Genomic DNA, 25458 nt, shown 5'->3' with positions numbered 1-25458 from the left:
CTAACAAAACAAAAACATCCGTTCTGGATTGGACTGGGAGTCCTATCAAATTCAGCATCTGTTCACACTATGGCCAACCAGTTGACAAATGAGAAGCCCATGTGCAGGATGAGAGGGCAACAGTACTCTCCCTTTCACTTTCCCCAATAATTGCCTCTAATAGTAACCATGATTTCCAAGACATCAATCTAATTCCTTTTTAAAGCCATCCAGGTTGGCAGCCATCATTACATCTTGTGGCAGTGAGTTCCACAGTTTATGAGCACTGTGAAGAAGTATTTATCTTCATCTTCCCTAGTCTCCTACCATTCAACTTCAATGGATGACCCCAGACTCATATATTATGAAAGAGGGATAAAAGCTTCTACCTATCATGAATAATCCTATACTCACCACTGTAAAGTCTCCTCTTACTGACCTTCCTTTAAAAGCAAAACAATCCCAAATATTGTAAACTTTCCTTGTAGAGAGATTGTTCCTGCCCTTTGATAATTTTGGTTCCCCTTTTTTGGCACATCTTTAACTCTCCAATGTCTTTTTTTCAGAAGCAATGATTATAATTATGCAGTATTCCAGATGTGGTCACCACATTGTTGATTTTTATTAAGGAGAGCATGATACTGGCACTTCTGTTGGAAGTACTCATTCATAGGAATGCCATAAGTCGGAAACGACTTGATGGTATAGAACAACAACACTCAGTTCCACCACTCCTCTGTCATCTTTTCCAATCCTGGAAAGTGGACTTCACAACGCTGGAAAACATTCTAGCCAATACCTTACATTTGCCCCAGCTGGTACCTTTTCTTCTTTTTTAAACCCAATATTGAAGGAGAGTACAATCTCATTTTCATCTGTCTCCAGCTGTGTTTAATGAAGGACACACAAGGAGCCTCCCTGAAGAATGTGAGAACTGTGAACACATTCAGGCGTCCCTTGGGCAACAACAGTTCCCTATTGGCAGATCCTTCCACTCTGGAAGCACCACCGGATTGCTTCTGACATGAACGAAGTAACTGCAGCTGTGTTTAGTAAATCAGTAGTGCCCAATTGCTCCTTCTATACAAACTGTAAAAATAAATAAATCACATTTTGTCTTATACCTTGAAGCAGTGCTTTAATGGGAATCAGACTGATATTATTTCTGCCATTGGGACTCCTGTTTTAGAGATGGCTTTGCAACAATGTCAGCTCTTTCTGTACTTTGGTTCAAATCATCAATCCAAATGGAAGCTGCATCCAAGAAATGAGAAAAAGACTAGGACTTGGAAGGGCAGCTTTGAAAGACCTAGAAAAGATACGTAAGGATGTGCCACTGGAGAACAAGACCAAAACTCATTGGGGGAGTAGAACTGGTAAAAACCACTGCTTAAATATCTCATCTACCTTGAAAGTTCTACTAGGGTTGATATATATTGACAGCAGGCACAGAACACACACACAATTCATAGGGTTGCCGTAAGTTGGAAACCACCTGGCAGCACATAGCTTACAAAAGGAGTATATATTTCCTGGATGTTACCCTGTACGGTCTGCACATCCTAAATGTTCGTAACACGATCAACATTAATACTCCCTATTCTATCGCTTGTTAAAACGAAAGTGTTGTGTCGACATTGTCCATAGTATTGTCTAAGGATCACCACCAGATGTCGCCCCAAGAAACTGCATGACAGAGTTTCATGTGCAGCCTTAACCCCGTCTCCTCGCCTCAAGTGTAGAACTATTTCTCAGAAACAATGCACGCATGACTGCATGCTCACGCTGTCCCAATCTGCCTGATCTCATTTTTAAAGGCTGCGGAAGGCCTGCTTGTATACCATTCCCTTTATTCTAGACTTGCAAGAAGAACACGCGATCCTACCATCAGCATAATCTCAGAGACAAAAAGAGCTGTGACACAAAGTACCTCTAACGTCTGTTTCTGGCCCAGATTTAATGTTCTTCCTCATCCTGCACTGTCCAATAATAAATTTACACACACACAATAATAATAATAATAATAATAAGAAGAAGAATACATTTCTTTTTTGCTTTAATTCCAGGGGCTAGAACAATTGCCTCTCCTAGCTTTGTACTAGGTTCCTTCACTAAAAAATAACTCTCAAGCAGTCCCTGCCCCAAGGAGCTTGCAATCCGTTTAATTCTACACAGAGGAAACAGTACTGGAAGGAGGTAAAAAATGGAAGCAGACTGATTCATGGAGCTTAAGGCTACCAATGGTTCCCAGATGTGATGGCTGTATCCAGTTTCAAAGGAAGTGGGCCTCTGAACACCAGCTGTTAGAAAACAAGAGCAGAGAAGGCTGTTGCCCTCATCTCCTGCAAGGAGACTACCTATAGAGTCCCGTGGGAATCAGAATGCTGGATTAGACAGATCCAGCAAGGTTCTTCTTGTGTTCTTCAGAAAACTGAGGAGGAATATGGATTTAGTTTGATCCCAAGGACCTAGGTTTGACTACAGGAAGGCACAGAGAAGAAGTTGTGACCAAAGCCCTATTTAGCAATTAGATTGTACAGTTTTTTGAGTGCACTTAACTGAAACTGACTGGTTCTATCCACCCATCACATGATGTGGGAGAAGTCTGAAGGAAACATGACCTCTCTTGCATATCCTATCCAGGTAAGGAAGGAATATGGAATATCTGGTTTCTTGGCCAGGAATCCAGAAAATCTGGGTTCTTGCAAAGCCTACGTGCAAGAAGAAAGCCCTCTTTTTCAGTGTCATCCTGTGACGAGAGTGAGGATAGACAACATGTGTTCTGGAAACCAGGCATTATAGTGCCTGAATAAAGCTAGCTAGCTAGCTAGCTAGCTAGCTAGCTAGCTAGCTAGCTATTTATTTATTTATTTATTTATTTATTTATTTATTTATTTATTTATTTATTTATTTATTTATTTATTTATTTATTTATTTATATCCCGCCTATCTGGTCGATATGACCACTCTAGGCAGCTTACAAAGTCATAATACAATAATATAACAGTAATAGCAATAATAAAAAAGAATTATTACAATCAATATTATTGTAATAACTAATAGTGTCCATGGAAAAAGTGGCTGAGGAACACATCTCTGGGAAACATCCTTGCTGAGGTACAGTTTAGTTCTTCTTTCAAAACACTGCCCTTGGTAGTTTTGCTAAACCTGACAGTAGTCCCGACTGACTAGGCCAACCGAAGCTATTTTGCTTTGCTGAGACAAACGACAAGATGGTGGTCCCTCACCATTCCAGATACAGAAATCTCCAGGAGGTGCATTTGAATCTTACTTGAACACTGGGGACAGGCTGGTGTTCTTCTTGACTCCTGAGGCTACAGGTAGTTTGGGGGGCTTAGGACAGGCCATGTTTTGTCTTATAACTGAGGAAAGCAGCTAAAGGCTCAAAATAAGAAAGAAAGAAAGAAAGAAAGAAAGAAAGAAAGAAAGAAAGAAAGAAAGAAAGAAAGAAAGAAAGAAAGAAAGAAAGAAAGAAAGAAAGAAAGAAAGAAAGAAAGAAAGAAAGAAAGAAAGAAAGGAGGGGAGAGGGTTACCACTCCTTCCTTTTAGTATCTCCTGCCTAAGGTGGCTACTTACATCTCCTTAAACCCCTATAAATCAAGCACAAAGTGAAGGGCACAGTCTGGTAATTTCTGAGGGAAATGTAAGTTTATGCATAGCTCAAGTAATGAATTGTGTATGAAATCAACATGCAGATTAGATTCAGGTGCTTTATATTAAGTCTCGGTTTTGATATCAGGAGACCATCTACTCTGGGAAGCTGAGTGGTGCTCATTCTTACCATATTTCAGTCATTGGAGGAGGAACCGTGGCTCAACCACAGCAAGCATTGGCATCATCTTGATGCACAATCAATCTGTGGTGTGACCTGGAAGTGAAACACTCAGTTTATGAAATTGGAACAGGAAGATGGTGTAGCAAGAACCAACACAAAGAAACAGTACCCTCAGCAGTAGCCACCTGCTCTGCTACTATAAAAAAGATGTTCAAAGATGAAGAGCAATTTACTTGTGAGATGCTTGAGGTGGTTTTTCTCCCCCCCCCCCCCGGTTTTCTTTTCCAAAAGTGTTTGCCTCAAATTTCAAAATTCTTCATAGTGGAATGGACACATATTGAGAGTTTAAAAATAAAGAACAGTGTGGAAGAAACTACAATCCATAGACTTTTAAGTCAATGTCTAAACCTTTGCTTGGCTCTTTAAAATCTGGCTTTGAATCATATACTACTGCTGAAGAAGGGTTACCACTACCAACCCTTTTAAGAGGCTCTAAATCTCTCAGTATGTTAGGTGTCTGGCTGCAGAGCCAGAGGTTGGGAGACTGATTTCCCTTGTGCCTTCCAGGGAAAAGAACCAGCTTGAGTGGCCTTGGGAAAGTTGCACAGTTCCAGGATTCCTCCAGAAGAATGGAATGGTCAAACACTTCTGAGTACTCTCTACCTGGAAAACCCTGAAAAGAGTTGCCATAAGTCAGAACTCCCCCTTCACAAATTGCTGCCTTGTCGTGGCAAAGGGGCTTGAGTAATTCAGAGAAGCAATGCGCTATGCCACGCAAGGACACCCAAAACGGATTGGTCATAGTAGAGAGTTCTGACTAAACGTGATCCACCTGGAGCAGGAACTGGCAAGCCACTCCAGTATCTTTGCTAAGAAAACTCCATGGACAGAGACAAAAGGCTAAAAGATATGACACTGGAAGATGAGCCCCTACAGAGGATGAGAGGAGGACAAGGACAAGTAGCTCCAGAAGTAATGAAGTGGTTGGGCCAAAGCCGAAAGGACACTCAGCTGTGGACGTGCCTGGAAGTGAAAGGAAAGTCCGATGCTGCAAAGAAAAATACTGCATAGAAACCTGGAATGTAAGATCTATGAACCTTGGGAAGCTGGAGGTGGCCAAACATGAGATGGCAAGAATAAACATTGACATCCTGGGCATCAGTGAACTAAAATGGACGGGAATGGGCGAATTCAATTCAGACGATTATCTTATCTACTATTGTTGGCATGAATCCCGTAGAAGAAATGGAGTAGCCCTCATAGTCAACAAAAGAGTGGGAAAAGCTGTACTGGGATACAATCTCAAAAACGATAGAATGATTTCAATACGAATCCAAGGCAGACCTTTCAACATCACAGTAATCCAAGTTTATGCATCAGTCACTGATGCTGGAGATGCTGAAATTGACCAATTCTATAAAGACTTACAACACCTTCTAGAACTGACACCAAAGAAAGATGTTCTTGTCATTATAGAGGAGTGGAATGCTAAAGTAGCGAATCAAGAGATGAAAGGAACAACAGGTTAGCTTGGCCTTGGATTTCAAAATGAAGTGGGGCAAAGGCTAATAGAATTTTGTCAAGAGAACAAGCTGGTCATCACAAACACTGTTTTCCAACAACACAAGATGCAACTCTACACGTGGACATCACCAGATGGGCAATACTGAAATAAGATTGATTATATTCTCGGCAGCCAAAGATGGAGAAGCTTTATACAGTCAGCAAAAACTAGACCTGGAGCTGATTGTGGCTCTGATCATCAGCTTCTTATAGCAAAATTCAAGCTTAAACTGAAGAAAGTATGAAAAACCACTGGGCTAGTCAGGTATAATCTAAACCAAATCCCTTTTGAATACACAGTAGAAGTGAAGAACAGATTTAAGGAACAAGATTTGGTGGGCAGAGTACCTGAAGAACTATGGATGGAAGCTCATAACATTGTACAAGAGGCAGCAACAAAAACCATGCCAAAGAAAAGGAAATGCAAGAAAGCAAAGTGGCTGTCCAACGAGGCCTTACAAATAGCAGAGAAGAGAAGGGAAACAAAATGCAAGGGAGATAAGGAAAGTTACAGAAAATTGAATGCGGACTTCCAAAGAATAGCAAGGAGAGACAAGAGGGCCTTCTTAAATGAACAATGCAAAGATATAGAGGAAAATAATAGAAAGGGAAAAATCAAATATCTGTTCAAGAAAATTGATATTAAAGGAAATGGATATTAAAATATCCATCTTTTGTGCAAAGATGGACATCATAAAGGACAAAATGGGAGGGACCTCACAGAAACAGAAGACATCAAGAAGAGGTGGCAAGAATACACAGAGGAATTACACCAGAAAAATTTGAATGTCCCGGACAACCCAGATAGTGTGGTTGCTGACCTTGTGCGAGACATCCTGGGGAGTGAAGTCAAGTGGGCCTTAGAAAGCATGGCTGACAACAAGGCCAGTGGAGGTGATGGCATTCCAGTTGAACTATTTAAAATCTTAAAAGATGACGCTGTTAAGGTGCTACACTCAATATGCCAGCAAGTTTGGAAAACTCAGTAGTGGCCAGAGGATTGGAAAAGATCAGTCTACATCCCAATCCCAAAGAAAGGCAGTGCCAAAGAATGCTCCAACTACCGAACAATTACACTCATTTAACATGCTAGCAAGGTTATGCTCAAAATCTTCCAAGGCAGGCTTCAACAGTATATGGACCAAGAACTCCCATACTCTCTGATCCATGGGGTCACGAAGAGTCGGACACGACTAAATGACTAAACAACAAACAACAACAAAAGTCAGAACTGACTTGGTGGTGTATCATCATCATCATTATTCAAAACAACCAGACATATTGTTGGAGTTTTATTCACAACCTTGCATTCTGTCTGTAGTTTGTGTGATTGGAAGGAACTTTTCTGGGCTGACGTGTGTATCTGTTCCCAGGATGAGTGAACACTAACCAATCCTTCCTCCCAGCCTTTGAATTCAAAGAGTCTCCTATCTGCCTGCTGAGTGGTCTTCTTTCTCTTACCTCAGTTGGTGGCAGTTGTTTGCTGTTGATCTCTTCAACTGGTTGCTAAGTACATGTACAGTAAAGAAAGCAGCATATACAACTCTGTGATTTCAAACAACTGCCTCAGAGTGAATTATTGAGACTTCAATTGCCAGTTAATGAGAGAGGGGGGACTCTGGGGAACTTGTAGCTATTCTCCTCTCTAGATCTTTTACTTCTACTGTGTAGCAAAGATGAATTTTACCAGAAGTTTAAAACTCTGTAACACTTACCTGCAACTCATGGAACGGGAAAGTTAGGTGAGAAGAGAATGTGTCAGGTACACAGGAGGATGTGAAAGTTTGCAGCCACCACCTTTGAAGTGTCAAAAAGCAGAAAAAGCTGAAGCAAATAACACATACCATTTCCAGTGCCAATCAGATCACTGTTTCTTAGATACCTTAATATTTCTGCTACAGACAACTGCTTCGCAAGACTATGCTACATACAGGCTATAAAATATAATCAAGGATCTATGAAGGATAAATCGGAGAACATTGTTCTCCCAAGGCAACCAACAGCCATCTTGACTTCTTCTTTTTCTCTCAGAAGAAGTGAGATACTAATTGGGAAACTGGCTAGCTCAGGGGAAAAATATTTTTAAAGTTTAGGAATGGTGAAACTCTCTGAATCATAAAAAATCATTCTTTGTACAAAAGCCACTCATGTTTTTGAGATCAAGGCCTGGGTGCTCTTTAAGAGATGAGGCTACAGCCAATAAATGAAGGCTCACTGAAAAGGGCACTCAAGAGGCCACGGTATAATACATGGCTAGGAGAGGAGGAATTTGAAGCTGTGTTTTAAAAATCCGGTTTATGTCTTTTGAATTGTTTTTGAGATGGTTTTCCAAGAATGTTTTGTTCTGTCTTGTATTTATGTTGCCATTCCTTTTGCCCATCACTTTGGAAGCCCTGGTGGACAGGAAAACAATTTATAAATGTTTTCAGTAAATAAAATGAATGAATTGTAAAATCATTCATGGAAAAGGAAAGGGAAAATATGAAGCACTCAACGGCTTGTGCTTCTTCATTTTTATCTGTTCATCATTATTTTTAATTGAACTTTTTTGCCTTTATATTTTAAAAGATGGATGTTAAAAAAACCAATTTAGAATATAATTAGCTCCTATAAGATGTTGGACAGATAAGCAGAAAATTCAAAGGAAAGCTAAAAAAAGAGTAGTGATGGTGTGAATAAATAGAGGTGTTGACTACATGCTGTTTTTGAGTTATTTAGCACAAGTTAAAAGAGCAGATGAGCTCATTCAGGAAACCATAGCTCTGATCTGCCTCTATTATTCATGAATCACAGTGTTCTCACCCTTCCCTTTCTACCCATTGTTTCACCCACCTACCCGGTGAACATAATAAATTATAAAATAAGAAACTAGATCACACTTATGGTTTCTTCCAACATTTGGAAAGTTTATTTTTATGGACTACAGTGCCAGTGGCCACAGCTGCTGAGATTTAGAGGTGGTATTTCCAAAAGGAACCTTCCCCCCCATTTAAGTGTAGTTTTACTTTGATTGGCAACAGCTCTCAGACAAAGGTCTGTCCCATCAACTCCTGTTGTTACGTGTCATCAAGTCACCTCCAACTTATGGTGACGTCATCAATAATTGACCTCCAGAATGTCATTTCTTCAACAGCTCTGCTCAGCTGTTGTGAGCTCAGTGTCGTGGCTTCCTTTATGGAGTCAATTTATTTCATATTTGGTCTTCCTCTTTTCCCACCGCTTTCAACTTTTCCAAGCATTATTGTCTTTTCTAGAGAGTTTTGCTTGCTTAAGACTCTTGCTACCAGTTCCTTTTTGCTAGAGATGTGAAGGACTGAATCTGAGACCTTCCCCATGGAGAGCATGCACTCCACTTCTGAATTAGGTCTCCTCTTCTTGCCATGACTGATGCTGTAGTGCAGAAGTGGACAAAATATGGCTCTCTCATTATGCCTCTCAACTCTCCCTGGCTCTTTTTTTCACATTTAAATAGATCAGAACTCCACATGACTTAGTTCTTCCAAATATCCATTATTAAGAACAAAAAGTTGATGTCTAGCAACTTCTGGTTTCAGTGTGCTGTTTGTGAGGCCTCTGGAAAGACCCAGGGGAAGAAAATTGGCCCCCATACATAGTAAAATTGCCCCGCCACCAGCATACAGGAATTGAGATTCACAGGATCAAAATGATGGGACTTTTGGACTGGAAAAAAAAAGGAAGTGATCTGCCATCAGCTCATCCGACATCCTATTTGCTCTTGTGGTTCCATTATCCATTGATCCAGATGAGTTTACTTAATCTACATGATGTTACTGGAGATTCAAGTTAATCTCTTCCACTTTCCTTCCACTTTAGGATTATTATTCTTCACTTGGAATATTTTTCCCCCTTTTGGCAGCCCAGCTCCTTCCAGATGAGTCACCTGGTTGGCCAAAACCAATTTCTAAGGCCCGGTGCAAGTCTGCCAGGCTGGGCTGAGTTCTAATCTTGGTCTAAGAGTTTTTACAAAACTAGTCCTGTCAAACAGAAACAACCATTCCTTAAAGGAGTGGGAAAGTCTAACATAATAAAATAGGGATCAGTGGTCTGTAGTGTCCTTACTATCATATTTGAGAGGAAAACAGAGTAAGAGCTGAAGGTGGAGTACAAGGAACTTTCACAAAAAGGGTTTTTAAAAAAAACAACAACCAGTATTATTCCTCTTCTGTGTTGCTGTTTGCTAAGAGAGATTATAACACACTGGCCTACCCAGAATATTGTTACATTCACTCATGTTGTTTCTGGTTTATGGCGGCTTTATGAATTAGTGACCTCCAAAATATGACGTCACCTATTGTTAAATGTTTTTATACCTGAGGTCTTATGTTTTAACCTGTGAACTCTCCAGTGTAACAAATGAGGCAGTAAGTAAGTAGGTAAGTAAGTATACATACATGTACATACGTACGTACATACATACATACATATATATGTACATAAAAGATCGTATTATCAACAGCCCTGCTCGCAGCTTGCAAACTAAAGGCTATGGCTTCTTTTATCAAGTTTCTCCATCTCATATTTACTTTTCCTTTCTTCTCTCTCTGGATTTCCCCATTATTACTGTCTTTTCCAGTAAATTTTGTCCTCTCATGGTATCTCCGAAGTACTATTGCCTCGGTTTAATCACTTTTGCCTCCACAGAGAGTCCAAACTTAAACTGATCTTGTACTCATTTTCTGCTGAAAGTCGGAGAAGGGAGAAATCAATTGAATTGCAGGTGCCGGAGACAATAGCTGGGTCCAGAACTTCTGTCCCTCTTCTGGAGATCTGTTGCGGAGTCCACCAATCAAGTCTCAGATGGAGATCTATGAATAACTCAGTCCATAAAGTTTGGCACATGTGCCAACAGCTTTTCAAGCTAAGTTTTTATTTCCATCAAATCTCCAGTCCAGAGAATTCTGGAACTTTGAAAAAAACCAATAACTGTTGCTTCCTAGCATACCCTGAACTTTGTTAAGGTCAGATGGACAGTTTTCCTTCTCACAAGTATATTCAGTCCTAGTGTTCTGACATACCCTTGTCCTCTTCATGAAGAAGTCTGAGGGGAAGACAGCATGTGGGTGTCTTGCATTCCTCTTTGATGAAGACATGCTCTTATTTCTGCCCTTTGTTGCTGATGAACTTGCAGTCTTCAATAGGTACCAGAAACACCTGCAGGGAAACGGTATCATCATTCTTGATATAAAGAAGCTGACGACACTAGTAAAATCAAAGCTTATTGGCACCGAAATAACAGTACTTAGTTGATGAGTGGGTCAAAGCTTTTAAAGGTGAAGCTGTTACACAGCCAGATGGAAGAGTAATACTGAAAAAAATTCTGGCGACAGCAAAGTGTAAGAAAAGATTCAGGGAACACTACCAGTATGCGTCTGACAGGAGAGATGTTAGTGATGTCTGTAATGAAGTTGTTGATTCACTTGCTGAGTTCTTGACTCAGTGCTTTGAAGTTCATGCTGGTTTGTTCCTGCTCATCTCATCCAATCCCAGGCGGTGGTGATCCAACTGTCTGGAAACAAAGGGCATTTTGACATGATAGAGTGAATGACACATGTCTTCGTGTCTGTTCGTCCTGCTGTGTAAGTGTTGTGTGCCTACATAAATGTTTTATTTGCAGAGGTCATTATGAGTTAAAAATTCACCAGATAGTTTGTCAGGTTACAAAGACTGAAAGGCAGCAGTAATGATTTTAATTTTCAAGTTCTTTGCCTTTTTCTTATCTGTTACTTTTGAGAAATCTTGTTGTTCCTAATTAAATCATATAAAAACCTACTTCTACAGTATGTAAATTTTGTATTCTTACTAGCTGCACAGTAGACTAATGTCTGATGCTACCAAAAGAGGTTCTGGCTTTAGGCCCCCATTTTGTGCAGCCTATCCCTTCGGTAAGGGACTGACTGGGGCGGGTTACAGGGATCACATAACCTCCCCTGTTACAATAGCTCCACTGGCTGCTGATCCATTTCTGGGCACAATTCAAAGTGTCGGTTTTAACCTATAAAGCCCTAAATGGCTTGGGCCCAAGGTACCTCAAAGACCGTATCTCCCATTATGAATCTGCTTGGGTATTAAGATCATCGGGGAGGCCTTTCTCTTGGTCCCATTGCGTTCACAGGTGCGTTTGATGGGTACACAAGAGAGAACCTTCTCTCTCACTAATCTAAGACTTTGGAACTCCCTCCCACATGAGGCTAGGTTAGTCCCATCTTTGTTGTCCTTCTGCAAGCAAGTGAAGATGTTTCTCTTCATTCCATCTTTCTCTCAAGGACTGGCTGCCTGAGTATGCTCTTTTTAGATGGATTTTTATGCATCACTGTTTTGACTGTATCTTTAGCATTGCTTATGTTTCCCATTTCTAAGAGGGGTATTTTGTTGTTTCTTTTTAATATTTCTATATTTAGTGTTCTTAGCTTTAAATAGTGCCTTTTAATGATGTACGTCATCATAGTTTTGTTCTTAAATATTGTCTTTAAATGCTGTAAGCGGCCTTGGGTCCTTTTCTAAGGAGAAAGGCAGGAGACAGACAGACAGATAGAGAGACAGACACACACAGAGAGAGAGACAAACAGAGAGAGACAGAGAGAGAGTGCATCCTAAAGGAGTCTGACTGACCGTAAGGGATCCTATGGGTGGTTGATTGGCTGGCTGGCTGATTGCCTGGTTTGCCACCTCTCCAATTGTGCCTTATCAGCGAGGACGTCTCATGGCCAACCCTTATAGAGGAAACCAGCCAGCACCATTGAAGCCCAATGGGGTAGTGTAGAAGAGGGGAGTAAGGCCAGAGCTTCTTTTGGAAGTGTGAAGAGGGTCACTGCTTCCAAGTTTGCATATGATGGGAAATATGGGTGAAGCAGTGCCTCCGGCTCCCATGCAAAGGGGGCAGCCCTTTGCTTTCAGCCTCAAATGGCAGCAGATCATGTGCTCCACTGTCTTCCATGTGACTCATCCAAGCCCTCACATGAGTGTAGTACAGTAACTAGAAAATTCAGCATTTGGGGCTCTGGCTGCCCTGTTGGCTAAGCTCAAGAGACTGGCGTATGCAGGTGGAAGAAAGTGAAGGAACACCTAGAACTGAGCACAGGGTGGCCATACTTATTCTACTATGTGTTTCCTTCTGCCTGGGGAGGACTGTCTAGAAGCAGTATAATGGCCCAAACCTAGCAGTTCATGCCTTACCAGGAGCAAACGTTTGCATCCTCTAAATTTTGTCAATCTGGGTCAAAACCCTGGTTGTCTGATCCTGGTTACTGCTCTGACTGACACAAACACACCAGAACTCATATATTTTAATCTTGCAATTTTGTCTATGCAATGTGGATTATAAAGCAACTAATTATTTCACAATCAGTGTATGTGAAGATCTAAGCTGAATTTTTTGCCCCTGAAATATGTAATGAAGTGTAATGAAGTAAATTGTGAAATGTGCAGTTTACTTCTTAGGCAGCTTTTAAGGCATTATATCCCTTCTTTATATAAACTTCTTCTTGTTTCAGCTAAGTTATGTTCTCATCTCCACTTTTACCCCTGTATGGAAAGGAAATCATTGCATAAAAGCCAACCACAGACTGGACACACTCAGCCAACCACCAAGACAGATGAAAGAGATGGCAAGGTGCCATATGAAAAATTGTGAGGAAACTGTCAGAGCCCTATTTGTGGTGGAATCCATGTTAGGAGAGTCACATGGCCTACTTTATAAAGCACAGCACTTCATTTGAAGGACTCCTCTATTTGAAACTCTGTCCAGCACAATTCCAACATAAAGATAAGGAACCATAAGAAAGGAGGGGAAAGGCCTTGAAGTTCTTCATTCACAGTTAGGGCTTCAAGAACAGGCCAAGCAAGGGCACAGGTCATCTAAGCAGAGAGGGAGTGGGTGACACCCCTCTGAAATATAACTGCATATTTTACCACATGTGAATTTGGGTTCTTTAAAAATCTTACAACAGAAAGGTACACAAGAAGCTTTCTTCTTCCCTGATGAAAAGGTAAGACAAAAGACACCAGGAATAAAACCATAATTGCTCAATTGTACTTCTGACTGGTGGTCCAAGTTATCATTTGACAAAACATGACTTGTAGGGCTGGTGGGACTTCGCTTTTAAAGTCATCGTTTGGAGTTCTAAGAATCTACCATTAATTCCTTTGTGTCTGAATAGAATCTGGGAAAATGATTCAGAGGCTTTTCTTTGGCACCTTGTTGTTGTTGTTTTTAATGTTGAGAGGAAAATGTTTTTGGAGTGCTTTGCTGAGTGCCAGGTGAATCATAAGTGCCCATTTTAAAATGGAACCTCTTGGTAACCTGTCACAAACAAATGAGAAAGTGTGAATTAAGAACTGAAAAGAAAAGGAGGGCAAGGACCTCTCTGCAGTCTTAAAAACAAAAACGTAAGAGCTGTGGAAGCAGAGAGGGAAAGGAGGATCTGGAATAAAGTTTTCTAACATTGAGTATTATGTATCCCCTATAGAGGTGGGCACAAACCTTGGTTCAGAGGTTCGTGCCAGTTCGTGGGCATAGCACCACAGGAGCTATGCATGCTCTTCCTCCACCTCCCTGGCCAATAACCCACTTACCGGTTGGAGTGCACTTCTCTCCTCCTCCTCTTCAGCTGTTTGAAGCTGTCCATGAGGAAAGCAAGGCCAATCAGAAGCCTGTTAAGAGAGGGGCATGGCCCAGCCTGATGGGGCTGTACTCTTGGTGGGCTGAGGCCCCAAATACAGTGATGGCAGAAATCCCGTGTCAGAGACAGAGCAAGGGAGTGAGAAGTTTCCCAACTCTGTTGCATCAGCCCTGCACATTTGAGTTGTCTACAATACTCAGTGTGTTGTCCGTTGCCACAGAGATGGGTTTTTCAGTCCCTTTTGCCTCAGACCTGCAAAGTCAGCCACATGGAAAAGAAGCCAGGGCTCCTGTAAATTTAATGGTCGTGTGGAAAAGGGAATTCCCTATCTGTGAATGCCTAAATATGGCATGCTGAGTCTTTCCTTGTGCCCTGCCAGCCTGCCAAGTTCTTGAACTACTTGTCAGGAAGCAAACTGAAGAGGACTATTTATAAGCCTTTTGGTAAGCCACTGACCTGAATGGTTGTCTCCATTTACCTCAGCTGTTTGCAAGTGACGCACAGTCTTCTCCACCTTTTATTGTGCTTCCCACTTTCTGGGCTGTTTGCCCCAAAAATTATCAGATTGTGTTCCTGACACCAGAACTTTGGAAAGAATTATCAGAGACTAATACTCCTCAAAAATGTAAATACACATGACTAAATTCTCATTTAGAGATTTAAAAAAATAAAATAAAAAAGAGAGAGCAGAGACCTTTTAGTTTTTACAGTTAGCATCTGGACAGCAGACCGGGACACACACACACCATTGAGTCATATTTCTATTTCTGCTTATGGGAAATGCATAGGATAGTTCAGGAGCCTGCACAGAGAGCAAATGCCAGAGGGCTCAGATTTTCCATCCATGACCAGAGAAGTCCTTGAAAGGTGGAAACTTTAAGTGTGAAAAATGGCCTTTTTATCTATTGTTCTATGGAAAACAAAGCTCTTCCTTGCTCTTAGTCCAGTTGCTGCTTGTGCAATCAGAAGGGTAAGCACTGTTATTCCCAGCTATGGCTAGATGCATTTGGGGCACTTGGCTAGCAGGTTTATTTTTTTTTTTGTTATAAGGTGTTCAAGATGAGGTTGCCAGGAAGATGGTTGTGTAGGAGTAAAGTTTGAAAAATACACTTTTTGGACTACAGCTCCTTTGATCTGCTAGCCAGCATGTCAGTCGGCTCTATTGGCCGGGGGATTGTGGCAGTTGATTTTCTCAGTGACTTTGTGGAAGGCCACACAGTGCACAGTTGCAGATGATTTATTTTGATTCGGCCCTTTGGAAGGTTTCTGGTTATGTAAGTATTTATTGAAAACTTTTGTTGTTATTTGAATAATTTTCTTCTTTACTGCTGTGCCCATGGGTAAAATACTGCCTTCACGGTTTAGTGAAATCAAAAGCTCACACGTTTAAAGGACTGGTAGATTTAATGGGATAAATGGTGTTAAATGAATACATTTGAGATTGCATGTGAGCTGGACTCATTGGTTTTATAAATGCCAGCATGGGTAACTCCCCATGGGGCCAAGTAGCAAATCTCTGGCTTTTCAAAGCACAGCAGGTAGCTCAGTGGCACAGTTCACAATCTGCATGTCTTCAGTTCCATCTTTGGTGACTTTTGTTAGGGTTGAAGAAACTACATGAAACCCTCATCATATTGTCTCAGTAATACTTGGCTGCATGGACCAAGGGTCTGACTCAGCATAAAGCAGCTTCTGGCTGATCTCACACACACACACACACACACACACACACACAAAGACCTATCCTGCGAATATCAGCCAGAGCAAACATATTTGTATCCATTGCATATGCCAGCTTTCCCCCAACCTGGTGGTGACTTTCAGACACTTTTTACTACATACAGTGGACCCTTGACTTACAGACAGCTTGACTTACAGACTTTTTGAGTTACAGACTTCTCTGGCCGCAAAATTTAGATTTGGCTTGCAGCCTGAGAATTGACTTACAGACCAGAAAAAAACCAAAATGGAACAAAAACGGCCTGTTACGGGATTAATCGGTTTTCAATGCACTGTAGGTCAATGGAGACTTGACCTACAGACTTTTTGACTTGAGAACCGCCTTCCAATACGGATTAAGTTCTCAAGTCAAGACCCCACTGTAATCCATAACAATTTGCCATATTGGCTGGGGCTGATGGAAGCTGGAGTCTAAAAGAACAGGAGGGCACCCAATTAGAGAAGCAGGGATTTATTAGAAGTGTTAGCAAGCTGTCCTCTCTCCTAGCCTGTTTGTACATCCCAAATTCTGCTTCTGTGCTGTGTCTTTTTGATTCATAAAGTACATTGGATGTTGCTTGGGTGGGGAGGGGTGTTCATGTAGGCAATCTATTGGATAGGATTGGGGGGGCCATCACCCAGCTGGCTTTGATCAAATTAGCTTTCCTCCAGCTGTGATTAATGCACCACTTAAGTTTGCCTCTGCTTCAGGCACCCAGCAATGATGCATCTAGGGTAAACAGAGCTCTCCCCATCCCAGGAAAATCACCAGCAGAAAGAAATTGTTATTAATTCTTGTTTTGTATTGCTCAGATTGTAAACCACCCAGAGTAGATTTGTTTGAATCTAGATGGGCGGGGTAAAAGCCAAATAAATAAATAAATAAATAAATAAATAAATAAATAAATAAATAAATAAATAAATAAATAAATAAATAAATAAATAAATAAATAAATAAATAAATAAATAAATAAATAAATAAATGTTTATTATACTATTGGGAACTGTTGAGTTGCCAGGCTGTAATCCTTTAAATCACTTTGGGGTGGAACTCCTGCCACTCCCACCCTCACCCCCAGTACTTTCACCCCAAACTCAGACTTCAATTCCTGTGAGTTATTTATTTATTTATTTATTTATTTATTTATTTATTTAATTTCTATACTGTCCCATTAGTGCGATCACTCCCTAGGTGGTTCACAACATACAATAAAATCATATACTAAAAAAACCCCAGTGTACAATAGAAATTACAATAAAAACAATGTCATCAGCTGAATCAATAAACTAACCTTTAAATAGAATTACACAAATTAAGACACATTTAAACATCTCAGGTCAATAGTTCTACACTAGTAAAAGGCAGCTTTATGTAATTCTGCCTTGATTAGTTTCCTAAATACTTAAAGAGATGCCACCTGATGAATCTCTGTAGAAAGCTGATTCCAGAGGGAAGGGGCCATGATCGAGAAAGCTCCGTTCCAAGTGCAAGCTGTTTTGGCCTCCTTGGGTGTCACAGTGTTTAACATCATGGACAAGTTTTTCTGTGGGAGTGGGCTTCTGGGATTTATTCCTGTTTACGGTCTCTTTGTGGATGGTAGTAGACACAAGAAGCATAATATTATGTAGCGATACTGGGCCATTTCCTGGCATTTTGAATTGTGGATACAGAAGTGTAATGTCTCACATTCACAAACCAGGGGTTTCTTGAAGAATTGAGGTACCAAAGACTTTTTATTGTTGTCGCTGCTATAGTCTGACACTACTGCTCCATGGAAATTATTACTGTATGCCTTAGGAAGGACTGAGTGTGCTAACTCATTCATCTTACACCATCTCACAGTTTATGTTCCTCTCCCTTTTAGTAGCCACACCAACATTCAGTAATCATCATTATCATCATCAATCTCAGAATTACAGATCTGGAGGGGGCCCTCTGGATCCTCAAGTCAACCCCCCTGTCAAGGAGGCACAGTGAGGAACTGAACTCCCAGCCTCTAGCTTCGCAGCCATATGCCGAAACTACTGAGCTATATCTTGGAAGTTCAGTGGTTCTTGTTAGAAGGATTTCCTTCTTTTCTTTCATTTTTAGTTTACTTATTTAGGTACTTCTATTTTTTTAAAAAAGTTGTAGAAGTAGATATACTTATTTCAAGAAAACTCTCCAGGGAACAATGTCTGAACAATTTCAAAATCATAAGACTCCATGTTAGGGTCACTAGCAACATCAGTTTTGTCAATGGCCACTGTTAATGACATGATTATCATTAACTGTGCTTGCTTGCTTTTCATTTTCCTTTGAGCCCACTGTTTACATCTCCCACCCCAATCATAATATTTATCTTGTTGCCATAACACTTTTGTAACCCATAGCATTTCCTTTGTCTGATGAAGTGGACAGCAGACCACTCAACCTTATGCTAAAATAATTTTTTTAGTCTTTTCAGTGGGGTTTACTCCTAAGTACCATGTTTCCCCAAAATAAGACGGGGTCTTATATTAATTTTTGCTTTAAAAAAAGCAGTAGGGGGATGTTTGATTTTTTTCATGTACAACAATCTATGTTTATTCAAATACAGTCATGCCATCTTTTGGTTGCTGCATAGTGATGGAGGGTTGGCTTCCATTTAACTAGGGCTTATTTTGGGGGGCAGGACTTATATTATGAGCATCCTGAAAAATCATACTAGGGCTTATTTTCAGGGAAACAGGGTAAGTAGGCATATAATTGCCTTAAGCTCCATATGCATTAAATCACACTGTCTGACTAATGGTTCTCAAACAACCTTATTTTACCTTTGAGCAAGTTATTTCCTGGATATATTTATAATTAGTCACTTTATTCATGTACATAATGTTCTGAGTCTTGTTCAGGCAGTTATTAGCAATAGCATTAAATATCACAGTGAACTGACTTCCAGTTTCTTGACCAAGTTATCTTGGAAGTGATTAGTATAATTCCAACCAAAAATCTTGTGGCAACTTAAAGACTAACAAGTTTTATTTGGCCTAAGTTTTCATGGACTGAAGCCACAATATTCTTCAGAAGCAAGTCCATGAAAAGTCGTGCCAGATAAAACTTCTTAATTGTTAGATTGCCAGAAGACTCCTGTCTGAATTATGTTAATTCAACAGAGAGCCTTGTGGCATTTTAACAGACTGAGGAAATTTTATTTGGCCAAAGCTCTGTATTGTTTTGGGGTAACAGAGTGCAGAATAACATGGCCACCCATCTGGAAATGTCCATGATTTCAAAGTAACTCATTGGCTTGAGATTGCTCTGTTCATAACCACCTTCTTCTCTTCTAAGAGAAAAGTGTCCATGGGAGAGAGTCTTGAGACAAGTCTAGTTCAAGGCATTGTACTGCCCAAGTCAAAGGACAAGGCAGCATCTCTCTACTATTAGCTCTGCTTCCCACCTGGTTATTTGTACTGAAACAGGCCAGAGTGTCAGATGGATCTTCCTCCCCTGTGGATGGAACAGCATCCTCTCCTGTATTTGAAGGGTACAGGTTAGCTCTAATCTCTAATGCAGCCATTCTTATTTTAAATATCATTTTTTATTTAATTTGAACATATAAATCTATCAGCTACAAACAAATGTGCAATATAAGATAAAATAGAAAAAAGAGAAAGAAATGAGAAAAAAAGAAAAAAGAAAAAATCACCCCTCCCCCTTTGAGGACAGAGATTCAGACCTCATTGAGTCCCAAATTTCCCAAGTTTCCAGAGAGCATTGAAGGAAAAAAAAACATTAATCAATTTGCTCTATCCTTTGGTCTGTCCCTGGGCCCAAACATATATTAAGTTCCAACTTTCTTTTGCATAGTCCCTTGGTTGTTCTCGTAGTGCTTCCGAGAGTGTATCTACAGTAGTTCTGTAATGTCCAACAGCTTCTTCAGGAACTCCTCCATTGTAGGTATGTCTCCACTTCCATTTTTGGGCCCAGAGTAACCTAGCCACTGTAAATATGTACATCAAATAATATTTGATTTTCTTGTCCGTAATTTCTGGCATAATATTTAGTAGTGCTATCTCAGGTTTGAAATTTAATTTCTTTTGCGTGATCCCTTTTATTATTTCCCACAGCTGTAACCAATAACCCCTGGCTTTTTCACAAGTCCACCACATATGATAATACGTTCCTACTTTTTTTTTACATGTCCAACAAATATTGCTGCTACCCTCTGACATTTTTGCCAGTTTTGCAGGGGTGTGGTGCCATCTGTAAAACATTTTAAGGATATTTTCTCTTAGATTTACCGGCTTAATCATTCTATAACAGTCTTTCCCATGCAACCATTCCCAATGGGGGCCATATGACTTCCTTCCTTCCTTCCTTCCTTCAAATCATTTATAGCGGCTGTATATTACAAGATCTTGGGATATATCACGGGGCTGAGTGACACAATTTTAAAATGTAAAATCTTTTAAACAGCTTAAAATTAAACAGTTTAAAAACCATATAAAATCAAATCCAGTATATTGAAATCTGGGCAGGCTGTAGCCCCCAACCTTCATATCTCTAGCCTTGTGCTTTTTTGGCACTTAGAAAATGTGCACAAGAATGTGGCTGAGTGGGGTGGGGTAGCATGCAGCCAGGGACATTTTTGCAGCCCTTAGCAACCACATACTGCCAGATTTGTTTTTAAGGCTTTTTTCCCATATACTATTGCTCAGGAAGTCCCCATATGTACACCAGCAGCTGTGGAAGTCAATTTTGTCAAGTTTCAAGAGCCCCCCAGCACATCTGGGGCTTCCATAACCTCTAAAATAAGCCACAGTCAGTAAGGATGGGATCTCACTATTCTTCTACCCTGGTACTAAGTACAGGAACTCCTCATGGCTGTGTGCTAAGTCCCTTCCTCTATTCCCTGTACACACATGATTGGAACCCATTGTATAACACCAACACAATTATTAATTTTGCAGATGATATGACAATGGTGGGGCTCATAAATAAGAACAATGAGTCTACTTACAGAAAGGAAGTACAAGGGTTGATACTCTGGTGTAAAGAAAATAATCTTACACTTAATATCAAAAAAGTAAGGAACTCTTAATTGATTTTAGGAGGAAGAGAAATGTACATTTATCACTGTATATAAATGGCGAGGAAGTGGAGAGGGTTGGTAGTTTTAAATTTCTGGGCACTTACGTCTCAGACCTCTCATGGACTATAAATGGCAACATGCTAGTGAAGAAGGCACAGAAGAGGCTGTATTTCCTGAGAATGCTCAGGAAGTTAAATTTATCTCAGCATTTACTTCTGCCCTACTATCGTAGCACCATTGAGAGTGTCCTAACCTATGGCATTCTCATATGGTTTGGGGGCAGCTCTGTAGTGGACAAAAAAGCTCTACAGAGAACGATTAAAATTGCCCAGAATATCATCGGGCTCCAGCTGTCAACCCTGGATGACATCTTCATATCCCGCTGTCTGAGGAAGTCACACAACATCCTGAGAGACTTTTCCCATCCTGCTCACAACTTCTTTGAACTGTTGCCGTCTGGCAGAAGATATAGAACAATTAAGATTCTGACCACAAGTTTTCTGAATAGTTTTTATCCCATAGCTATAATTGCACTTAATAATGAACTTAAAGACCATCAGCAGTGAACAGTTGGACAGTGTTACTTAGCCTGCGGTGAAGATGTTTGTGTTCTTAGTGGGGGATTTTTAGTGGGTGGGGAATGTTTGGGGATTTTTATGTTTGTGCATGTGGGTCTGTTCTCTGGGTGTTTGTGTGACTTTTGTTGTATGTGTATACTATGTATATACTTACAATGACAATAAATTTAATTAATTAATTAATTAATTTAATTAATTAATTAATTAATTAATTAATAACTAATAATAATAATAAAATAAATAATAAAATAAAATAATCATAATAAAAATTGAACGCTAGAAGCCACAAGAGGGCTTTTCCAGTTTAACCTTTCCCCTTTTATAGTTAAACCATTTTAAGCCAACAGAACACATTCCAGCAGTTATTTCCTTAACAGTTCATAACCACAGGAAATTTTTTTAAAAAACTTCTAAAAATGCAGATTTTGGGCCCTCACATCCCCTTAAAGTCCTACTCCTTTAGGATGTGGTATTCAAACGTCTGTCAAAATTAATATATATATATATTAGAAAGATTCGCCTAGTTGTAATCTCCTTTCCAATATCCCTTAGCCAAGCATGCTAGCTGGTTGGTTCTGGGAGTTGTAGTATAAAAATGTAACTTCTTTGTGATCTGGTTGCAGTACCCTTTTTTGGGAACCTTCCATCGATCTTGACTGTCAACACACACTGAGAACTTCTTTTAGCTGTTCCAGTTTTCATCTTTAAAAAAAGGAGGGAAGGGATTATTTCTTTTGATTATTACTATTATTATTTTTGTGTCTGCTGAAGGATCTAATCCCCTTTTCAAGAGTCCCAGCACACGCGTAGGCTGTGAAGACCTAAAAGCTTCTTTTGCTTGGTTTTGTCACCAAAGGCAATGCTCAAAGATCACATCTTCTCCTCATGGATTAATTACCAATGCTTCCCAAGGATGCTTCATCTTGAGAACCGCACAAAGGATGGCAGCGTGATTCATGGCCATTGTTCTGCAGCCGTGCTAGCAGGCAGTGAATGCTCTCCCAATTTATTGTCTATATCCATGGTGCCCTGCAATTTAAACCCAGCTACTTGGTTTTTAGTAGTCATAAGGCACTGCCCTATACTTTGGGGTATTTTAATATAATGATCTCCTTGTGGAATAACCAGCAAGGACATGAAGCATGATGATAATAGGCCTTTCTACTGTGGAGGGGCACATGGATATTGTTACACTATGGCTAGAACCATACTGATGTTTGTGAATGATTGGTATAGCTTACCACAACCAAATGTGATGATTTAACAAGGCACCAAGGCAAATTTTGGTCCCTTGCTTGGTCACTCACTCAAATGCACAGCTGAGATGCATCCTGGAACCTCATGAGTTAGCTGCAGCCAGTTATGTGGACCATGTATGAACACCAGCAGCATTCTGGACCATCAGTTGCTCCAGTCATTTCCAGCAGTTAATGTGTTTTATTTCTTTCTTGACACCATGGAAGTAAAAGGCTGCTTTCCAGATGTTGTTGGGTTGTAACATACATTACATCTAACTAGCACAGCCAGTGGTGAGGAATGCTGAGAGTTGGAGTTTAACAACATCTGGAAGGCAGCACTTTCTTCACCCCTGCTTCAATTTATTTTCTACTAAGGATCAGCTAGATGACCTGCTCAGCTTGCATACATAAACAGGTCTTCCTTAGCTGGTGGAATATGCCTGTTTCTCATAGTAAGAGTTTTTCTGACATCTGGACTTTCCAGCTTAGCTTGCTTTGTTTTGTGATTGGAAGGTAAGGTGGACTTAATTTGCAAGTCTGATTTTTCAGGTAGGCAACTTTTTAAGGCAGTCCCATCACATATCACCTTCTAAATACAGGGTGGACATCTCAAGTCATATATCTGTTGAGATGGGCTGAAGGGCCCTACGTGTTCTCCTTTCCCCAAAAGGGAGAGACAAAAGCTAACACAGGGAATTGACCCACCAAAAGGTGGGGTAGCACAGGAATTGAGGTGCAGCTTGGAGAGGCAAACCTTTGGAATGGATCATATATGTTTATTTGAGAGGGAAGGGTCCCTGGAAGAAGGTGGTATGCCTTGATCCGATATCTATCGGTTTGATACCCCCTGAGGGTGATTGGACTCAACACCCATGCTGCAGGACTGTATGCACTGTGAGGAATCAGCCCCTACAGAAGCCTATGGATCAAAAGATGTTTTAAATATCCCCGCATTGAAGAACTCATTGGTTATGCCAAGGTTACAAGGGATGTGGCCAGAAGTTCTTGTACATTCTGCTCCATTGAAAGAAATTAAACTGTTGACTAATGTTAATCCGTCTCCTGTGATAACTTTCATTAAAGAGGAGGAGCTGCCTAATTTGAGACAGGAACCCAATTTTAAAAAGTAACTTCTCCAAGTTCACTTGCCATAGCCAAGAGCTGTACTGGTTTTGCCCACTTTCTAGGAAGAGCTACTGGTGCCCTTCTGCAATTAAGAGCTTGCATTGTTCATTACAGTGTTTCTATGCCCATTGAGAACTCATGTATGCAAGGAGGACTATGTTTAAAATGTTCTGAAGGTTCCCCCTGCTCCAGACCCTACTGTTAACACTTTTATATTATAAAATCTATAATATAATTTGGACCCCAGGCTCCATCAGATCTTCTGTACTGGAGACAGGTAGAATATGAATGACACAAGTCTGGTCGTACAGTTACCTGCACACTTTCTTTTTTGTTTGAAATGGCCAGGCACTGTTCTGGCTGACAATGCTTATTGCTGGGCCTTTCAAACACAGAGAGGATCCTTTTTTTCTCTGCCAGTAGTGACAATTACACTGTGAAAACTGCTGCTTGTAGCGTCATTTCACTACTATTATTAGATCTCTTTCAGTTTCATGTTTATGTATGAATTAAAAGGCAGTCACAAAAGCCCCAACCCTTTCATTATCAGAACGTTTGAAACTAGAGGTTAGCAATGATTCACTGGTGTTGTGTCACTTCTGTCTGATTAGTTCTGTTGCAGGGTTTGGTTTTTACTTTCTTGTTCAGCAATGTGGTGCTATGTAAAGGCTTGTACCTCGATCCCAGCTTCTCACTTCCCAATATTTCCATTTAGACCAACAGTTTTCCCTTGACTTCTCTAACAACACCACATGGCTCACCTCTCCTCGCATGCAGCATGCCACCCTTTGAGTTCTCTATCACTACTGGGCTGAACTTCCAAAGAGTGCTTCATCTCTGATGTGTCCTTCATCTCTGATGCATCCTGTGAAATGGCCTTCCAACTGCAGAGGCAGAGAAAGAAGGAAATCCTGTGCTTATGGAAGCAAGATGAAACCAAGCAAAGCATCTTATGTTTACATCTGTTTCTGCCAGAGACTCCTTCTAGCTAGGGCAATATCTGGGATCTAGATTTCCAAGAGATGTGATTGACTTAAGAAATAAGTTGGTACCACAGGGTCACTTGGGGGTGACGGACTTGTCTGGAGTAAGACTCTGATCAAGGGTGCTGCATGCACGTTTTTACTCTGCAGGAGAGACCCAGACCTTTCACATCAATGGCAGCCTTTGCAGATGAAATGCATAATATTTGGCAGAACGCCTGCTTCCACCAAGGTCTACCCGGATCACCCGCGCGAGCCAGGAGGTGAGGCTGAGGAGCCTGACACCGAGAGAGACCTGGAAGGAGAAGACACGAAACCGGGCCTTCTCGGCGGTGGCTCCTCGCCTCTGGAACAATCTCACTCCAGAGATTCGCGTGGCCCCTACGCTGAGCACGTTTAAAACCCAATTAAAAACATGGTTGTTTATTCAGGCCTTCCCTCCAGCCAATTCTTACTTTATTTTTTCTTCTTTATTTTTTCTTTCACTTACTTTCCCTATATTATTTTTTATTTTATTGTACTTGTTATTGAATTAGTATGCACTTGCTTGTGTTTTATTGTTCAATTTTGTATTGGAAGCCACCTAGAGTGGACTGGTAGTCCAGATAGGTGGGGTATAAATAAATAAATAAATAAATAAATAAATAAATAAATAAATAAATAAATAAATAAATAAATAAATAAATAAATAAATAAATAAATAAATAAATAAATAAATAAAGCTGGATCTAAATATTGGTATGTTCAAGTGAATTGTCCAAACTGGGCTTCCTTCTTCCATCAT

At 40.4% G+C, this 25458-nt stretch overlaps 1 long non-coding RNA gene across 1 annotated transcript in view; it reads left to right on the top strand.

The window, feature by feature from the left end:
* LOC140704227 (uncharacterized) overlaps nt 1-15619 on the top strand; it is a 34519-nt gene extending 18900 nt beyond the window's left edge. Inside the window, exon 3 of the long non-coding RNA XR_012083357.2 lies at nt 865-15619. This is a non-coding gene — a long non-coding RNA (uncharacterized LOC140704227). The remainder of the gene's footprint in view (nt 1-864) is intronic.
* The last annotated feature ends 9839 nt before the right edge of the window (nt 15620-25458 follow it).

This window comes from Pogona vitticeps, chromosome 2 (assembly GCF_051106095.1).
Source record: "Pogona vitticeps strain Pit_001003342236 chromosome 2, PviZW2.1, whole genome shotgun sequence".
Classification (NCBI taxonomy): Eukaryota; Metazoa; Chordata; class Lepidosauria; order Squamata; family Agamidae; genus Pogona; species Pogona vitticeps.
The sequence above is the reverse complement of the archived record's forward strand: the minus strand, read 5'-3'. Positions and strand labels throughout refer to the sequence as shown.